The 20,922-nt window shown below is 50.9% G+C and overlaps 1 protein-coding gene across 1 annotated transcript in view; it reads right to left on the reverse strand.

Annotated features, from left to right (window-relative positions):
• The window catches only part of LOC119972213 (carbohydrate sulfotransferase 9-like), a 44,562-nt gene that overhangs the window by 16,065 nt on the left and 7,575 nt on the right, over positions 1–20,922 (reverse strand). The gene's annotated exons all lie outside the window — the stretch shown is intronic.

Below are 20,922 nucleotides of genomic sequence, written 5' to 3' on the forward strand. Positions count from 1 at the left end.
CGAGGCAGGCCAGCAGCACGGTTCAATTCCCGTGCCAGCCTCCCCGGACAGGCGCCGGAATGTGGCGACTAGGGGCTTTTCACAGTAACTTCATTGAAGCCTACTCGTGACAATAAGCGATTTTCATTTTCATTTTTCATAGCTACAGACCATGTGTTGTGTGTTGCCACAGCAACCCGGACTCCCTGATGGAACTGGAACCACCCCATGTTTTCAAACTCAACATCATCTTAGGGGTCAACATATAAGGGTTCAACCTAATGTTGCATTACTATCGATTTCTCATTGTTCTGTAGGAATGCTCACCTTTAGCAGGGAAGTATGAGTTAAAGTACCGCTGGGCTATTAAACTAGGGCCAGCTATGCAGCAACATCAGGGTGAAGTAATGAGAGGGTTCATTACAGAACTGCTCCACTGAAGAGCAGTATGGAAAAACAGTTTGTTCCCGAGATAAAAACTTTCCGGCACACATCAAACTTTTAAAACTGGTACAAATGCTACAGGAACAAAGACAAGCTTATAATTAAATGTCTTGCTTGGTTGAGCAGCGATTATCTGGAACGAGAGCGCGACTATCGATAACAGAGGAAGGGAGTTATACCCAGTGAGCAGGAACCTTTTTCAGTGGCGGAAGGGCCGATAACCTGGGCTGCAGATTTAGGGTCACTGGCAAAACGAGCAGAGGTCAGGTGAAGATTTGGGTTTTCTTTGGCGCAGCGAAGGTTGTTGTGGTCTGGGAGGCCTGAAAGGGCGGCGGAAGCAGATTCAACAGGAACTTTCAAAAAGAGGGAGTTGGATGAACATTTGAAGGTTTCGCAGAGAGAATGAAGAATGGGACTGGAAGCACTAACTGTGTAGCAGTCTCACAACTGGAACAGGTAGGATGGGCCAAATGGTCTCATTCTGTGTTGTAACATTGTAAGACTACACAAAGAACAAACAAAGAACAATGAAAAGTACAGCACAGGAACAGGCCCTTCGGCCCTCCAAGCCTGCACCAACCATGCTGCCTATCCAAACTAAAATCTTCTGCACTTCCAGGATCCGTATCCCTCTATTCCCATCCTATTCATGTAATTGTCAAGATGCTCCTTAAATGTCATTATCATCCCTGCTTCCACCACCTCCTCCGGCAGCGAGTTCCAGGCACCCACTACCCTCTGTGTAAAAAAACTTGCCTCGTACATCTCCTCTAAACCTTGCCCCTCGCACCTTAATCCTATGCCCCCTGGTAATTGACCCCTCTACCCTGGGGAAAAGCCTCTGACTATCCACTCTGTCTATGCCCCTCATAATTTTGTAGACCTCTATCAGGTCGCCCCTCAATCTCCGTCGTTCCAGTGAGAACAAACCGAGTTTATTCAATCTCTCCTCATAACTAATATGGTTAGCTCATTGGGAAAAAAATAAAATCATGTTGTGGAATGTGGGTGTTGCTGGCTAGGCTGAATTTGTTGCCCATCCCTAATTGACCTTGAACTGAATGGTTTGCTGGGTCATTTCGAAGGGACAGTTAAGAGTCAGCCAGATTGCTGTGGGTCTGGAGTCACGTGTACGCCAGGCCGGGTAAGGACGGCAGATTTCCTTCCCCAAAGGACATTTGTGAACCAGCTGGAGGTTTAAACACTTGCCACAATGGGATTTATGTCACCAGGGCAATAAGTCCAGTGGCTTTATCACCGTGCCACCATCTCACCTTGTTTGCAAGGTAACGGAAACCAATGGGTTAATCCAATCAAATTCTTTTCCATAGTGATTCAAGTCAGAGCTGTGTGGATTGTCCGGTAAAAGGACTAAATAAAATGGATAAAAATGAACGGTTCAAGATGAAGACAAGGGCAGCAGATACCTGGGAACCCCACCACCTGGAGGTTCCCCTCCAAGTCACTCACCACCCTGACTGGGAAATATACCGGCCGTTCCTTCACTGTCACTGGGGCAAAATCCTGGAACTCTGTCCCTAACAGCACTGTGCACCTCGGAGAATGCAGCAGATTCAAGAAGGCAGCTCCCCGTCACCTTCTCAAAGGCATCTAGGGATGGGCAATAAATGCTGACCTAGCCAGCGACGTCCACATCCTATAAATGAATTTAAGACAGTACCGGCTTACGGTACAGATGCACTTTCTAGAGGACTGACTCAATCCAGCGATCAGCAATGTGACCTCAGCTTTATCACTGTACTTTCCAAAGCACAATTGGCGACATTGGCGGCCGATTTTTGCCAAATGGGGCATTTGACAATTGAGCTTTTAAGCTGCACGCGTGCAATGCTTCCCACAGAACAACAAGCCATCTGGACACAGTTTCCATGAGGTATTAGCACAATCTCCTTTGAAGAGGTTTCTGCCAAGTATTTTGTTCCCTTGGCACTAAAGGACATAAAAGCGATACCGCGAGTTGATGCTGATTGAATGAAATGAAACAAAATCTGGCTGACAAGGAGTGTTCACGTTCTCCCAGTGTGCTGCGGTTAATATGTCCCAATTACACTTGCTACTGGGACAGGATTGTAATTGTTAGGGTCGTTAATAAGGCTGCGCAGCGGTCTCCCAGAGACTTCAATAGATCTTGGGAAACTTCATATTTAATGTTATGAGTACATTTCATGAATCTTGACAAGATTGTCACTCAGGCAATGAGTCAAAGAACAAATCCTGATTTACCGGAACCTGAGAATGATACATCACAGAAGGCAGATAACCACGTAACCGCGACTGTGCAATTAGTCAGGGGTTTCTCATTCACGCTACGCAGAACGGGATGGAGTACTGCGGCGGATGTTCCCAGTCCGGGAAAGGTTTATAGTGGGTGGGATTTTCTGCCCCCCCCCCCCACCATAGAACAGTACAGCACAGAACAGGCCCTTCGGCCCTCGATGTTGTGTCGAGCATTGTCCAAAGCCAAGATCATTACTTTTCTGGTCTCCTTGCCTTGACTCCACATTTCCCTGTAGATTGGGAAACAATCAGCTGAGTCTGATCCAGACTGGACGGCCCATGAGCAGGTCCGCCGGTGCGCCTCCCGTTGTACCGTGTAGCATGGTCCTGGAATCGAAGAGGAGCCAATTTGGTGTCCAGAGGACCAGCGGTCTGTTTCTTCCTGCCGGCTTTAAACGTTTAGACCGCCCATTCGGCCAGGGTATTTCCCGGCGGCGGAATCAACCTGCCAACGACTGCCGGCATTCCCTGCCGAGAGCTGTGACTTTTTCTATGGCTACCCCGCCACGGGGAAACCCGCCACGAGAGATTAGTCGGGGGAGGGGGGGGGGGTCACCTTCAGCGGGATTGGAAGGTTCCCCAGTGGGAAGGCCCGGGAAACCCCGGCCAGTGTTTCAGGTAACAGAGGACATGGATTTAAGGCGATTGGGAAAAGAAGCAATGGCAATGTGAGGGAAAACCTCTCTTTTTTTTCCCCCCCGTGCACCTTTGACATGCCTGAGTGGCGTCACAGCGACCTGCGTTTATATAGCACCATTAATGCAGGAAAAACTGTCCCCAAGCAGATTCATGGTTGGGATTAAAACTGGAGACGCACGAGGAGCCAGGGTTCCAGGTGTGCAGAGGTCTCCGACGGTTACAGGGTTTCGGATACCGGCTGCCCGTTCACTGACATTGTCAGGAAGGAGCACTCGCGCAGGGTACAAGAAGGGATTGACCATTTGTGGAACTGTACCTGAGGGATGATTCACTGCCGAGTGGACAGCAGACATTAGAATCATAATAAATAGGAGCACGAGGAGGCTATTCGGCCCTTCGATCCTGCTCCGTCATTCATTACGATCATGGCTGATTATCCAACTCGATAACCAGATCCCGCATTCCCACCATATCCTTAGATTCCCCCTCTCCCCTAGTGCTATATCTAACTGCTTCTTGAATTAATGCAATGTTTTGGCCTCAACTACTTCCTGTGGTAACGAATTCGACTTCTCACCATTCTCTGGGTGAAGAAATTTCTCCTCTTGAGCAAGAACATCCTTCCTCAAATCAGGAGACTAAACTGCATACACTATACCAGGTGTGAGTTCACCAAGGCCCTGGATAATTGCAGCAAGATATTCCTGCTCCTGTACTCCAATCCTCTCACAATGAAGGCCAACATACCATTTACCTTCTTTACCGCCTGCTGCATCTCCATGCTTACCTTCACCGCCTGCTGCATCTCCATGCTTGCCTTCAGCGACTGGTGTACGAGGATACCCAGGTCTCGTTGCACATTCCCCTCTCCTAATGTGTGGCTTATCCCATGCGCTTTAATTTTACACGCTAATCTCTTATGCGGGACTTTATCGAAAAACGTCTGAAAGACCAAATACACCACATCCACTGGCTGCCCTTCATCAACTCTACTAGTTAGATCCTCAAAGAATTCCAATGGATTTGTCCACGTAATTTCCCTTTCATAAATCCATGTTGTCTCTGTCTGATCCTGCCACTATTTTCTAAGTGCTCTGCTATAAAATCTTTGATAATGGACTCCAACACTTTCCCCACTACCGACACCAGGCTTACTGGTCTATAATTCCATGTTTTCCATCCACCTCCCTTTTTAGATATTAGAATAACATTAGCCACCCTCCAATTTGCAGGAATTGTTTCGGAGCCTCTAGAATCTTGGAAGATGACCATCAAAGCATCCAATATTTCGAGAGCTTTGGCCTATTCAAAGCAAAATATGAACTCTGAAACTTGCTTGCTTTCTTCACAGATGCCGTTTACTCTGTTGTTTCAAACCCATTTTCTGGTTCTAATTTCCAGTGTGTATTGTGTTTCATTTGTTAACAGTCTGTCCCCTTGTTATGGCCTCACACGCATCAGAAGAAAACACACGTCTTACGTTGGCTGCACGTTGGCACAGTGGTTGGCACTGCTGCCTCACGGCGCCAGGGATCCGGGTCCAATTCCGGCCTTGGGTGTCTGTATGGAGTTTGCACGTTCTCCCCGTGTCTGCCTGGGTTTCCTCCAGGTGCTCCAGTTTCCTCCCACAGTCCACAATGTGCAGGTTAGGTGGGGTTACGGGGATAGGGCAGGGGAATGGGTCCAGGCAGGAAGTTCTTTCAGAGGGTCAGTGCAATGTCAATGGGCCGAAGGGCCTTCTCCAGTACGGTTGGTGTTCTATGGTACTTACATGGCTTTATAAATAACCGCAATGATGAATGCAATATAGTTTAGGGAATGCAATAGATACTTGAAAAGGCCCATCTGGGTTCTGAGTGAGGCCCACGGGACATTTTGTTGGCCGTTACACATTTCTCTTGCTTTTACCATTTGAAGTTGATGAAAGTTTATTAATATATAAACGATTGAGTATTTTCTATAACTCTTTATAAAATATTTAGCAGGTGGGGGAGGGGTCATAGTTAATGAACAAGCCCGACTTCAGTCTTGCGGCCACTGAGATGAAGAAGGGTCACTCATGTCCACAATAATCCTCAATACCAGTGCCCCGCAAGGCTGCGTACTTAGCCCTCTACTCTACTCCCTGTACACACACGAATGCGTGGCAAAATTTGGTTCCAACTCCTTCTACACGTTTGCTGACGATACGATCATAGTGGGTTGGATCTCGAACAACGACAAATCAGAACACAAGAGGGAGATAGAGAATCTAGTGGAGTGGTGCAGCGATAACAATCTCTCCCTCAATGCCGGCAAAACTAAAGAGCTGGTCATTGACTTCAGGAAGCAAAGTACTGTACACACCCCTGTCAGCATCAATGGGGCCGAGGTGGAGATGGTTAGCAGTTTCAAATTCCTAGGGGTGCACATCACCAACAATCTGTCCTGGTTCACCCACGTCGACGCTATCACCAAGAAAACGCAACAGCGCCTATACTTCCTCAGGAAACTAAGGAAATTCGGCATGTCCACATTAACCCTTACCAACTTTTACAGATGCACCAAAGAAAGCATCCTATCGGGCTGCATCACAGCCTGGTATGGCAACTGCTCGGCCCAGGACCGCAAGAAACTTCAGAGAGTCGTGAATACCGCCCAGTCCATCACACAAACCTGCCTCCCATCCATGGACTCCATCTACATCTCCCACTGCGTGGGGAAAGCGGGCAGCATGATCAAAGATCCCTCCCACCCGGCTTACTCACTCTTCCAACTTCTTCCATCGGGCAGGAGATACAGAAGTCTGAGAACACGCATGAACAGACTCAAAAACAGCTTCTTCCCCGCTGTTACCAGACTCCTAAACGACTGACCTGATTAATACTACACCCCTGTCTGCTCCACCCGATGCTGCTGTCTATGTATTTACATTGTGGACCTTGTGTTGCCCTATTATGCATTTTCTTTTCTTTTCATGTACTTAATGATCTGTTGAGCTGCTCGCCGAAAAATACTTTTCACTGTACCTCGGTACACGTGACAATAAACAAATCCATTCCAATGTGGCCCACTCACTCGCCTACGTTTCCCATTACTGGTGTAAATGGTCCAGTTTACTCCTCACAAATGGATTGACTTGCAATGATTAGTTCAGGAGTCCAGGGAAGAGGAAACCAAAGTTCTATTAATGGGTTTTTCCAAATGACAAGTCTCCTGCTCATTTCTCCGCACGACAACAACAACTTATATTTATATAACGACTTTAAGGTAATGAAATGTCTGGGTCACTGTCCGTGTGGAGTTTACACGTTCTCCCCGTGTCTGTGTGGGTCTCACCCCCACAATCCAAAAAAGATGTGAAGGCTAGGTGGATTGGCCGTGCTAAATTACCCCTGAATTGGAAAAAAATGAACTGGGGACTCTGAATTTAGAAAAAAAGGAAACGAAAGGTAATGAAATGTCCCCAAGAGCATTTTAAAACCACATCTGACACCCAGCCACTTAAGGAGATATTACAAAGAACAAAGAACAATACAGCACAGGAACAGGCCCTTCAGCCCTCCAAGCCTGTACCGGTCATGATACCAACCTTTGCCAGAACCCTCAGCACTTCCTTGTGCCGTATCCCTCTATTCCCATCCTATCCATGTGTTTGCCAAGATGCCTTTTGAACGCCGTTAATGTATTTGTTTCCACAACCTCCCCTGGGTCAAAGAGGCATGTTTTAAGGAGGGCCTTTCAAGAGGATAGTGAGGTTTGGAGACGGAGATGTGTAGAAAGGGAGTTGCAGAGCTTGAGGCCCAGACAACCGACGGCATGGCCATGGATGGTAGAGCGATTAAAATTGGGGTTTTGCAAGAAGCCAGAATTAGAGGAGTGCAGCGATCTCGTAGAGTGGTGGAGTTGGAGGAGAGATTACAGTGAGTGGGGGAAGCGAGGCCACGGAGGGATTTGAGAACAAGGAGGGGGGGGATTTCAAAATCGAGACTTTGCTTGACCGGGAGCCAGGGTAGGTCAGTGAGTGGAGGGGGGGGTGATGGAGGAACGGGACTCGCTGTGACTCAAGGTGCAGGAAGCAGAGTTCTGGACAACGTAAAGTTGACGGAGCCTAGAACGTGGGAGCCAGCGGTGTGCTGGAATAGTCGGGGTCCGCAAATAACAAAGTCATGGAGGAGGATTTCAGCGGCAGATGAACTGAGGCTGGGGTGAAACTGGGCGATGCTACGGAGATGGAAAGAGGACGGGGTTCTCTTTCCATCGCTGTAACATTGCCCGGTTTCGCCCCCGTCTCAGCTCGTCTGCTGCTGAAGCCCTTACCCAGGTGATGGCACAGATATAAGGTTTGGAAACTCACATCGGGGTCAAATGTGATGTTAGGTTTGCAAACAGAGTGGCTCAGTCTCAGACAGTTGCCGGGGATGGAATTGGTGGCGAGCGGATGGAGTTTGGAACGGTGACCGAAAACAATGGTTTCAAACATCCCAGAATAACTAACTGGAGGAAACATTTGCTCTCATCGAGCGCCGGATGTCGGAATCGCAATCCAACAAGTTAGCAACCATGCAGGAATCGAGAGAGGTAGTGGTGAGGTACAGCTGGGTGTGGTCATGTGAAAACCTACCCGTGTCATCACGGGGCAATCTGAAGTGTTGGCTCGTGTAGACTTGAGAAATGAACAGCCACTTCCAACACTGATGAAGGTTCAACTCAATTTTATTAACTACTTCTAACTAACTAACACACGGTGACTGTGGGTCTAAATGATGCTAACTTAAACTAGAGACCTAAGCCTTGTCCGTGTTGAGTCTGCACGTTCTCCCCGTGTGTGGGTGGGTTTCCTCCGGGTGCTCCGGTTTCCTCCCACAGTCCAAAGATGTGCAGGTTAGGTGGATTGGCCATGATAAATTGTCCCTTAGTGTCCAAAATTGCCCTTAGTGTTGGGTGGGGTTACTGGGTTATGGGGATAGGGTGGAGGTGTTGACCTTGGGTAGGGTGCTCTTTCCAGGAGCCGTGCAGACTCGATGGGCCGAATGGCCTCCTTCCGCACTGTAAATTCTATGATAATCTATGGGACGACAGTGGCGAGGGGTTGGAGTAGGATGGAGAGTTTACTTTTGTTGCAGTTATGGTGGATGTCATTTGTGACTTTGATAAGAGCTGTTTAGGTACTATGGCGGGGGGGCACTTCCCTCTTCACAAAAGAGGACATAAATAATCTCTAAGAAAATGGTGTCGGGGAAACTAATGGGTTAAAGGCTGACAAATCACCAGAGCTTGATAATCTACAAGCCTATTAATGGAAGTGACCCTGTAAATATGGTGTCATAGAATTTACAGTGCAGAAGGAGGCCATTCGGCCAATAGAGTCTGCACCGGCCCTCGGAAAGAGCACCCCACCCCCAAGCCCACACTTCCACCCTATCCCCATAACCCAGTAACACCACCTAACCTTTTTGGGCACTAAGGGCAATTTAGCACGGCCAATCCACCTAACCTGCACGTCTTTGGACTGTGGGAGGAAACCGGAGCACCCGGAGGAAACCCACGCAGACACGGGGAGAATGTGCAGACTCCGCACAGACAGTGACCCAAGCGGGAATCGAACCTAGGACCCAGGCGCTGTTAAGCAACTGTGCTAACCACTGTGCAACCTGCCCCATAAACAAACTGGGTCCAAATATTATGCCTCAAGTGACGTCATATAACAGATTATCTGATTGCCGCGACATTGCTGTTTTTGGGATCTTGCTGTGCACATAATGGCTGCCCTCTCTCTTACATCGCAACAGTAACTGCACTTCAGAAAGTACCTCATTGTCTGTACAGCGCTTTGGGAAACCCTGAGGTGAAAATGAAAATCGCTTATTGTCACAAGTAGGCTTCAAATGAAGTTACTGTGAAAAGCCTCTAGTCGCCACATTCCGGCGCCTGTTCGGGGGAGAGGCTGGTACGGGAACTCAGGTCTCTCTTTCTCTCCGTGTTTCTGTCGCTCGCTCCGCCCAGCTTGAGGAACCAGAACGGGGAGGGAAACCTCTTTTTTTAAAGTTTGAAAAGACGGCTCACAATTCTCAAGGAGTTCCCTACAGGGCCAATCAGGACAGTGACAGCAGGGTTGGCAAACCGAGCGATATGGATCGAAGGTAACTGGCAAGCGGGGTTACGCAGCAAAGTTGTGATCTGGAAGGCGCTGCCTGAAAGAGCGGCGGAAGAAGATTCAACAGGAACTTTCAGAAGGGAAATTGGATAAGTGCTGGATCGGGGGCAAAAAGAATCACAGGCCACTAGAGATAAAACCGAGGGAGTGAAACTCTCTGGACATCTTTCTAGGAGCTAGCAGAGGCACGATGGGCCCAATGGCCTTCTCCCAAGCTGTATCGTCCGAAGAAAACATCGGGCTTGCTTTGTCAAGTTTGTTTTCAGCTAGACCGGCCCCCTCTGCTGGCAATGCTGCGACGGTGCACCGTATTACATCCTGTTCCACAGACTCCAAACTGCCAGATCCTCCCAGCCGCTGGTTTAAATAAAATTTCAAAAAATCTTCGGCTGGATTCTCCGTCGGCGGGAGCCTCCGCCAAGCCAGCAGCGTCCCGCGCCCGCGGATTTCCCGACGGGGCATTGGTAGAGGGGGTCGGGTAGTCAGGGGTGATAATTGGGGAGGGGTGTCAGTGGGGGGGGGGGGCTCAGATGGTCAGTGAAGGACCGAGGAGGGTAGTTGGGTGGAGGGGCCTGCGGTCAGATGGAGAGGGGGGAGGGGGCACGCTCAAGGAAGTCCCATTGGGAGATAGGCCGGGGGGGGGGGGTTCCCGGGGGAGTTGAGGGGACTGCTGAGGGGGGTTGGGATACTGGGGGTAGCTCCATGAGGATTCAGGAATGGTTAGGTATTCCCATGGGAGGTCCGGGGGTCATACTGCAGATGCCTCTGTCCATGACAGTATCGGTAGGAGCAGCCACCGCACAGTCCTTGTGGAGACAAAGTCCCGTCTTCACATTGAGGAGACCCTCCATTGTGTTGTGTGGCACTACCACCGTGCTAAATGGGATCGACTTCAAACAGATCCAGCAACTCAAGACTGGACATCCATGAGGCGCTGTGGGCCATCCGCAGCAGCAGAATTGTGTTCAACCACAATCTGCAACCTCATGGCCCGGCATATCCCCCACTCTACCATAACCACCCAGCCAGGGGATCAACCCTGGGTCAATGAAGAGTGTAGGAGAGCATGCCAGGAACAACATCAGGCATACTGAAAAATGAGGTGTCAACCTGGTGAAGCTACAACACAGGACTACTTGTGGCCAAACAGCATAAGCAGCAGGTAATAGACCGAGCTAAGCGATTCCACAGCAAACGCTACGCTCTGCCGTGCTGACACATCGTGAATGGTGGTGGACAATTAAACAACTCACAGGAGGAGGAGACTCCACAAATATACCCATCCTCAATGATGGAGGAGCCCAGCACATACGTGCAGAAGACAAGGCTGAAGCATTCGCAACAATCTTCAGCCAGAAGTGCCGAGTGGATGATCCATCTCGGCCTCCTCCAGAGGTCCCCAGCATCACAGATGTCAGTCTTCAGCCAATACGATTCACTCCGCGTGATATCAAGAAATGGCTGAAGGCATTAGATACGGCAAAGGCTATGGGCCCTGATAACATTCCAGCAATAACACTGAATACTTGTGCTCCCAAATTTGCCGCAATCCGTAGCCAAGCTGCTCCAGTACAGCTACAACACTGGCATCTACCCGGCAATGTGGAAAGTTTTCCGGGTGTGTCCTGTACACCAGAAACAGGCCAACTCCAACCCAGCCAATCACCGCCCTGTCAGTCTACTCTCCATCATCATCAAAGTGATGGAAGGGGTCATCAACAGTTCTATCAAGCAGCACTTACTCAGCAATAACCTGCTCATGGACACTCAGTTTGGGTTCAGCCAGGGTCACTCAGCTCCTGACCTCATTACAGCCTTGGTTCAAACATGGACTAAAGAGCTGAATGCCAGAGGTGAGGAAGGAGCAGTGCTCCGAAAGCTAGTGATTCAAAACAAACCTGTTGGACTTTAACCTGGTGTTTTAAGACTTCTTACTGTGCTCACCCCAGTCCAACGCCGGCATCTCCACATCAACAATAAACAATAATCAGTAACAAATATGTCAATCCCCATATCAATAACAACGATCCCATCCTCCTACCAAACCCCAAACGTTAGCTCACATGTTCACACAAACAAATGACAAAAAGGAATTAGGAATCACCCATAGTCGCCATTAACACACACAGAGGGCAGCACGGTGGCGCAGTGGTTAGCACAACCGCCTCACGGCGTTGAGGTCCCGGGTTCGATCCCGGCCCTGGGTCACTGTCCGTGTGGAGTTTGCACATTCTCCCCGTGTCTGCGTGGGTTTCGCCCCCACAACCCAAAAATGTGCAGAGTAGGTGGATTGGCCACACTAAATTGCCCCTTAATTGGAAAAAATAATTGGGTAATCTAAATTTTTTTTTTTTTAAATTAACACACACAGTCCCCCTCCCCCCACCCACCTGCCCCAACTAATGTTCGATGTTATCCAGTTCTTGAAAGTGCATAATGAATAATGCCCATGAATTGTAGAACCCCTCCATCCTTCCCCTCAGTTCAAACTTAACCTTCCCAAGAATCAAGAATTCTAACAGATCCCCCCGCCACGCCAGGGCACAGGGTGGAGAGGTTGCTCTCCAACCTATCAGGATCCACCATCAGGCGATCAACGAGGCGGAGGCTACAACATCTGCCTCCGCACCGTTTCCAACCCCGGCTGGTCCGACACCCTGAATATGGCCTCCCGGGGGCCTGGGTCCAGTTTCACGTGCAGCACTTTAGAAATTACCCTAAACACCTCCTTCCAGTAATCCTCTAGCTTTGGCAGGACCAAAACATATGAACATAATTAGCCCCCCCCCCGCAACGTTCACACACATCTTCTACCCCTTCAAAGAATCGGCTCGCCCTTGTGAGGTGTGCTCTGTATACCACCTTCAGCTGTGTCAGCCCCAACCTCGCAGACGAGGTGGAGGCATTCACTCTCCGGAGCACCTCACACCAGAACCCCTCCTCCATATCCTCTCCCAACTCTTCCTCCCTCTTTGCTTTGATCCCTTCCAGTGGTGCCTTCTCCTCTTCCAAAATAGCTCCGTAAACCTCTGACACTAACCCCTTCTCCAATCCCCGTGTCGTCAGCACCTCCTCCAGCAATGTGGAGGCCGGCTCCACGGGGAAGTTCTGTATCTCCTTTCTGGCAAAACCTCGAACCTGCATGCATCTGAACATTTCCCCCTGCTCCAGCCCATACTTCGCTTCCAGCTCCTTCAATCCTGCAAACCGACCCCGAAGAAACAAATCTTTTAGTGTCTTAATGGCCTTCTTCTCCCATTTCTGAAAATTTCCATCCCACCTCCCTGGCTCAAATCTGTGGTTATTCGCATACCTTTAACCTGTGATTATCCCTCTCTGCATTTGCTCCGTTTGGACTTAATTACCTGCAATGGCTCGCATTCAAAGTATCGTCTTGCATTTTTGACCTTGTCTATGTATATGTTTCTGGAACCCCCCCTCTTCATTCACCTGAGGAAGGAGCAGTGCTCCGAAAGCTAGTGATTCATAACAAACCTGTTGGACTTTGACCTGGTGTTGTAAGACTTCTTACAATGTCAATGAATGTTAAGGGGCGATGGTTAGATCCTCTCTTGTAGGAGTTGGTCATTGCCTGGCACTTGTGTGGCACAAATGTAACTTGCCACTTGTCAGCCCCGAGCCTGATACTATCCAAGTCTTGCTGCATTTGGACATGGACTGCTTCAGTATGTGAGGAGTTGCGAATGGTGCTGAACATTGTGCAGCCATTAGCGAACGTCCACACTTCTGACCTTGTGATGGAAGATCATTGGTGAAGCAGCTGAAGATGGTTGGGCCGAGGACCCTACCCTGAGGAACTCCAACAGTGATGTCCTGGAGCTGAGATGATTGACCTCCAACTAACACAACCATCTTCCTTTGTGCCGGGTATGACACCAACCAGCGGTGACACCAGCGAGGACACAGAGAAGATTAACATAGATGTTGTCAGGATTGGAGAATGTTAGTGATGGGAGAAGATTGAATAGTTGTTTTCTTTGAGGAGGAGGCTGAGGGGAGATTTAATTGCAGTATATAAAATTATGAGGGGCCCGGAAAGAGTGGCTAGGAAGGAGCCATTTCCATTAACTGAGAGGCCAATAACCAGGATTAAATCAATGGAGGAGTGATAAGAGGGGATGTGAAGAATTGTTCTCACCCAGAGGGGTGTGGGGTTCTGGAAATAGCCACCTGAAAGGGCGAGAGAGGCAGAAACCCTCATCTCATTTGGACAGCACTTGAAGCGTCGTAACCTACAGGGCTCCAGACCAAGAGCTGGAAAGTAGGATTAGGCTGGCTGGCTACTCGTCAGCAAGCACCCGTCACGACAGGCTGAATGGCCTCCTCTCAGCAATAGGGGCCGTAAATGTCTCTGTTTCAACGTTTCAACTGCAAAGTGTGGTGAACTCAGCCCAACGCATCACACAAGCTTGCCATCCTCCCATTGATTCTGTCTACACCTCCTGTTACCTCAGAAAGGCAGACAGCATTGTCAGAGACCCCTCCCACCCAGGCTTTGCCTTCTTCCAGACCCTTCCATCAGGCAGAAGGTACAGAAGTCTGAAGCACATCCAGACATAGGAACAGCTTCTTCCCCACAGCTACATGACTGCTTAATGACTCCCCCTCGGACTGATCTGTTCCCTGTAAGAACACTATTCACAACGCCCTATGCTGCTCTTGTTTGGCCTTGTTCTGCACTGTAACCAATCACTATTTGTTGATGCACCATTGTCATCAGAGCCGGTGCAGACTCGATGGGCCGAATGGCCTCCTTCTGCACTGTAAATTCTATGATAATCTATGATTAATCTAGGACAAAGGTTCGGCACAACATCGTGGGCCGAAGGGCCTGTTCTCTGCTGTATTTTTCTATGTTCTATTGTCAATGTACTCTGTCGATTACTATTTTGTCTACTATGTACGTACTACGTACGTTCCCTTGGCTGCAGAAAAATACTTTTCACTGTACTTCGGTACATGTGACAATAAATATCAATCAATCTCTGTTCTCGGTGGAAGTTGGTTGTTTGTCTGTTGATTGCTGAACGGGGAGGCTGTGCCACTGCCTGACCACCAGGTGGCAGATGAGATGAGTCTTGCCATCTTAACATGGAAGTTCCCTCAGCTGTTCAGGCTGATGTGCTAAGTTTTCACAGCGTTGAAACTGGCCATGGGGCCCCACCTGGACCACGCTGGTGTTTATGCTCCACGTGAACCTACCCTGCCCTTCTCCATTTCACCTCCTTCGACATATCCTTCTCTTCCGATTGTTATTTATTTACCCTCCCCTTGAAAGGTACCTGAGTTGTTCGCCTCCCCCTCTCCCTGCGTGAGTGAGTTCCATATTCTCAGCAAACTCGGGGTAAAGAAGCCTCCTCCGGAATTCCTCAGTGGATTTATTCCTGAATACTTATGTCCCTTAGTTTTGGTCGCGCCGACGAGTCTAAACTTCTCCTCCATGCGTGCCTGATCCACGGTCTCGCTCGACGTTATCACCAAAAGAATTCAGCGAATATCATGTTTCACCTGGAGCAGTTCTTTGCCGACAGCATTTTAATTTTAAAAGAAAACAAACTCAAAGGTGTAGTTATTCTGTGATCTGTCTCGTGATCTTCGAGCGCTGGGGATTCCCAGTGGCAGCAAGTTGAAACTAGAAGGGCCAGGCTATTTTCCTCCAAGGTCTGGGCTACGTTGTCATATTCGCGGGGAAAGGCCAGGTAACCTTGCCAATGTGCATCCCGATTGCCTCCATTTACCCTGTGTGTTTCCCATGGCTCGCTACACCCTCGATACATCCCAGTCTCAGAGCACAATGAACAGCATTGAACAAGCCACAACCTGTGAGGCCTTCTCTTTAATCAGACTGGTGACAGTCGGCGAGGGGATAAGAGAAGGAATTGGAGGTTTTCCAGTACAGGGTGCATTTCAGATGTCCTGGAGCGATGCAGAAACTACGCTAATTTCCAAGTGTGCAAGAGGTTAATATGCAAGCTTTTTTTAAAAATGACTCTGCAGTCACACAATGCATGCACCATGCTTACAGTTCAGCCTCCAGTAATTTCCGTGGTGTCTGCTTTCTCCAGTCTGAGTCCACACCCAACCAGGGGCTGGTTTAGCTCATTCGGCTAAATCGCTGGCTTTTAAAGCAGACCAAGGCAGGCCAGCAGCACGGTTCGATTCCTGTACCAGCCTCCCCAGACAGGCGCCGGAATGAAATGAATGAAAATCGCTTATTGTCACGAGTAGGCTTCAATGAAGTTACTGTGAAAAGCCCCTAGTCGCCACATTCCGGCGCCTGTCCGGGGAGGCTGGTACGGGAATCGAACCGTGCTGCTGGCCTGCTTGGTCTGCTTTAAAAGCCAGCGGTTTAGCCTTGTGAGCTTGTGGCGCCCCTTGTGGCGACTAGGGGCTTTTCACAGTAACTTCATTGAAGCCTACTCGTGACAATAAGCGATTTTCATTTCATTTCATTTCATTTCGAGCATTGTGAACACAGATCAGTTACCAGACTCGCAAAATCAAACACCGAACAACTGAACACTACTGTTAGGAAAACAAAGGGAGTTTTAATGGATTTATATTTCGATTGGTGAACGTTAGAAATAAGGTGCAGTTTTAGGTGGGTTTAATTAAAGCTTCCTGTGCCTGGAAGGGTAAAACCTATAGTTAGATTCATGCTGGACAAAGGTGTGGGCGTTGGCTAACTGACAATTGTGATTCTATTGTGCCGAGAGAAGGTTATGGCGTGAGGAGTAAATAAACTAGCAGTGGTTGTTTAGCAATTGGGGGCCTTGTACGGTACAAAAACTTTATTGGGTACTCTTAAAAAATACATTTAAGTTTTAGCTTTGCTGGATATATTGCACTTGAAGAAGGACACCAGGGAGTGAACAATTCTCAACTCTGCCAGAAGAAAGGTCGGTCAGGACAGAAGCAGCAATGAACCAGTTACAGTCCAGATCACCAGGAAAGTGGGACAGAAAGAATGTTTTAAGACGACTGAAGTTAAGAGAACAGAGACCAAGGTATTGTTGAGAAGAATTCAAGGAAGAGTAAAACAAAGTGTTCTGAGTTAAAGAGACAATTGCAGTAACCAGATTTAAAGTGGGAAAGCAGGTTCAGAGGTAAATCAAAAGAGTGATACCATTTTAATAGGGTCTGGAACATGAGCTTTAAAGTAATTATGTTCGTCCAGCGGTGAAGAAATCATAAAGGGGTGGTGCAAAACCTGGATACTGAATCCACTATTGAAAATGGAGTGGAAGCTTTGTTTTGAAATGAAATGAAAATCGCTTATTGTCACTGGTAGGCTTCAATGAAGTTACTGTGAAAAGCCCCTAGTCGCCACATTCCGGCGCCTGTTCAGGGAGGCTGTTACGGGAATCGAACCGTGCTGCTGGCCTGCCTTAGTCTGCTTTCAAAGCCAGCGATTTAGCCCAGTGTGCTAAGCAGCCCCTTTTAAAGAGCTATTTGGAAAACCTGGACTGGATTTCAGAACGCAAACCACTAATCGGAAGCATTTATTGTGATTTTGAAGTGTGTTTTAAATAGAGTTTGGAAATTCATGCGACAAGCATCTGGGGGGGGGGGGGGGGAATTCAGAGGAGAAGTCCATTGACACTGACATTTGTTCAGAGCGGAGTGTGTATGTTACCACAGCCAACCTGTGTGCTTAAAGGACGGCATGGTAGCACAGTGGTTAGCACTGTTCCTTCACAGCGCCAGGGTCCCAGGTTCGATTCCTGGCTTGGGTCACTGTCTGTGCGAAGTTTGCACGTTCTCCCCATGTCTGCGTGGGTTTCCTCCGGGTGCTCCGGTTTCCTCCCACAAGTCCCGAAAGAAGTGCTTGTTAGGTGAATTGGACATTCTGAATTCTCTCTCCGTGTACCCGAACAGGAGCCGGAATGTGGCGACTAGGGGCTTTTCACTGTAACTTCATTGCAGTGTAATGTAGGCCTACTTGTGACAATAATAAATATTATTATTACTTTGTGTTACTGAGACCATTGTATCTTAAGTTGTACTTTGCAATCTGTGTTAATCTTAAAATCTGTGCCCACTCGTTAAACTCAGGCTGAAGAAAAGGGGTATTGTATCATAACTCAATTTTGTATGTTTCTTGTTAAAACTAATTCATGGTCGGCAGCACGGTGGTGCAGTGGGTTAGCACTGTGGCCTCACAGCGCTGAGGTCCCAGGTTCGATCCCGGCTCTGGGTCACTGTCCGTGTGGAGTTTGCACATGTCTGCGTGGGTTTCGCCCCCACAACCCAAAAGTGTGCAAGTTCGGAGGAAACTGGAGCACCCAGAGGAAACCCACGCAGACAGGGGGAGAGCGTGCAGACTCCGCACAGACAGCGACTCAAGCCGGGAATCGAACCTGGGACCCTGGTGTTGTGAAGCCACCGTGCTATCCACTTGTGCTACCGTGCTGCCCATGAAGGGGGCGGAAAGCAGTCGTGGATGAGAATGGAAGGGTTGACGTTCGTGTTCGCTGGACCCACAGAGCAAATTTAGAAAGTAATGCAAAGTTAATTACCAGGGGCCCTGCGGCAAGCCATACATCTGTGCTCACAGAGAAAACATGTCAAATTCCAAGCCTGTACTGGCTGGCCCCTGAATGAGCTTAAGGGGCCAATAATTGGCAGGGACCACATTACTCGCTCCCTACCCTCCGCATTTTGCCCCTTGGCTGTCCTGCAGGCTGCGGAATTCTGGGACGATTGCCGTCGTTAATTCCTGCCCGTGCCGGGTCATCACCCATCAATCCTTTGAAAGTCTGGCCTGGATTGTGGAACGTTAATGCTTTTTCCTCATAATTCAATTTACTTTCTTGCCGCCAGTTGCGTCCTGTTTTGTGTCTCCTGCAGGAGGAGAAAATATCACAAGTGCCTCTTATACACCACCCGTGTCAGCTTCCTTCTCGTACAAGTCTAGACAACGCAATGCTAAGCAGGAGGGTACCCTGCGAGGAGGCCACGGAGAGGTTGTACAGAGATATAGACAGGATACGTGAGCGGGCAAGAAGCGGGCAGCTGGACTGTGATGTGGGGAAATGTGAGGCCATTCACGTTGTTCGGAAGAATAGACAAGCAGCTTCATTCGATTGCTCCCTGGGATGAGAGGGTTGCCCAAAGAGGGGCTGAGAAAATTCCATATTATCTGGCGTTTAGCAGAATGAGAGGCGATCTCATTGAAACATCCAAGATTCTGAAGGGGTTGGATCGGGTGGACGCTGGGGGATTGTTTCCGCAGGTTGGCGAATCTAAAGCCACGGCGAGTGGGGGTGGAGGGGGCAGTCTCAGGATGGTGGGGGGGGCAGTCTCAGGATGGTGGGGGGGGGGGGCAGTCTCAGGATGGTGCGGGGGGGGCAGTCTCAGGATGGTGGGGGGGCAGTCTCAGGATGGTGGGGGGGGGGCAATCTCAGGATGGTGGGGGGGGCAATCTCAGGGTGGTGGGTGGGGGGGGCAGCCTCAGGATGGTGGGTGGGGGGGGGCAGTCTCAGGATGGTGGGGGGGGGGGCAGTCTCAGGATGGTGGGGGGGCAGTCTCAGGATGGTGGGGGGGGGCAGTCTCAGGATGGTGGGGGGGGCAATCTCAGGGTGGTGGGTGGGGGGGGGCAGTCTCAGGATGGTGGGGGGGGCAGTCTCAGGATGGTGGGGGGGCAGTCTCAGGATGGTGGGGGGGGCAGTCTCAGGATGGTGGGGGGGCAGTCTCAGGATGGTGGGGGGGGCATCTCAGGATGGTGGGGGGGCAGTCTCAGGATGGTGGGGGGGCAGTCTCAGGATGGTGGGTGGGGGGGGGGCAGTCTCAGGATGGTGGGGGGGGCAGTCTCAGGATGGTGGGTGGGGGGGGGCAGTCTCAGGATGGTGGGGGGGGCAGTCTCAGGATGGTGGGTGGGGGGGCAGTCTCAGGATGGTGGGGGGGCAGTCTCAGGATGGTGGGTGGGGGCAGTCTCAGGATGGTGGGTGGGGGGGCAGTCTCAGGATGGTGGGTGGGGGGGGGCAGTCTCAGGATGGTGGGGTGGAGGGGCAGTCTCAGGATGGTGGGGGGGGGGCAGTCTCAGGATGGTGTGTGAGGGGGGCAGTCTCAGGATGGTGGGTGGGGGGGCAGTCTCAGGATGGGGGGGGGGGCAGTCTCAGGATGGGGGGGGGGGGCAGTCTCAGGATGGTGTGTGAGGGGGGCAGTCTCAGGATGGTGGGGGGGGCAGTCTCAGGATGGTGGGTGGGGGGGCAGTCTCAGGATGGTGGGGGGGGGCAGTCTCAGGATGGTGGGTGGGGGGGCAGTCTCAGGATGGTGGGTGGGGGCAGTCTCAGGATGGTGGGTGGGGGGGGGCAGTCTCAGGATGGTGGGTGGGGGGGGGCAGTCTCAGGATGGTGTGTGAGGGGGGCAGTCTCAGGATGGTGGGTGGGGGCAGTCTCAAGATGGTGGGTGGGGGGGCAGTCTCAGGATGGTGGGGTGGAGGGGCAGTCTCAGGATGGTGGGGTGGAGGGGCAGTCTCAGGATGGTGGGGGGGGGGGCAGTCTCAGGATGGTGTGTGAGGGGGGCAGTCTCAGGATGGTGGGTGGGGGCAGTCTCAGGATGGTGGGGGGGGCAGTCTCAGGATGGTGGGGGGGGCAGTCTCAGGATGGTGGGTGGGGGGGAGGGGCAGTCTCAGGATGGTGGGTGGGGGCAGTCTCAGGATGGTGGGGGGGGCAGTCTCAGGATGGTGGGGGGGGCAGTCTCAGGATGGTGTGGGGGGCAGTCTCAGGATGGTGGGGGGGGGGCAGTCTCAGGATGGTGGGTGGGGGGGCAGTCTCAGGATGGTGGGGGGCAGTCTCAGGATGGTGGGTGGGGGCAGTCTCAGGATGGTGGGTGGGGGGGCAGTCTCAGGATGGTGGGTGGGGGGGGCAGTCTCAGGATGGTGGGGTGGAGGGGCAGTCTCAGGATGGTGGGGGGGGGGGGCAGTCTCAGGATGGTGTGTGAGGGGGGCAGTCTCAGGATGGTGGGTGGGGGGGCAGTCTCAGGATGGTGGGGGGGGGCAGTCTCAGGATGGTGGTGGGGGGGCAGTCTCAGGATGGTGTGTGAGGGGGGCAGTCTCAGGATGGTGGGGGGGGGCAGTCTCAGGATGGTGGGTGGGGGGGCAGTCTCAGGATGGTGGGGGGGGCAGTCTCAGGATGGTGGGTGGGGGGGCAGTCTCAGGATGGTGGGTGGGGGCAGTCTCAGGATGGTGGGTGGGGGGGCAGTCTCAGGATGGTGAGGGGGGCAGTCTCAGGATGGTGGGTGGGGGCAGTCTCAGGATGGTGGGGGGTGGCAGTCTCAGGATGGTGGGTGGGGGGGGCAGTCTCAGGATGGTGGGGGGGGGCAGTCTCAGGATGGTGGGGGGGCAGTCTCAGGAGGGGGGGGGGGGGCAGTCTCAGGATGGTGGGGTGGAGGGGCAGTCTCAG

The sequence above is a fragment of the Scyliorhinus canicula genome, chromosome 10 (assembly GCF_902713615.1).
Source record: "Scyliorhinus canicula chromosome 10, sScyCan1.1, whole genome shotgun sequence".
In the NCBI taxonomy this organism is placed as follows: domain Eukaryota; kingdom Metazoa; phylum Chordata; class Chondrichthyes; order Carcharhiniformes; family Scyliorhinidae; genus Scyliorhinus; species Scyliorhinus canicula.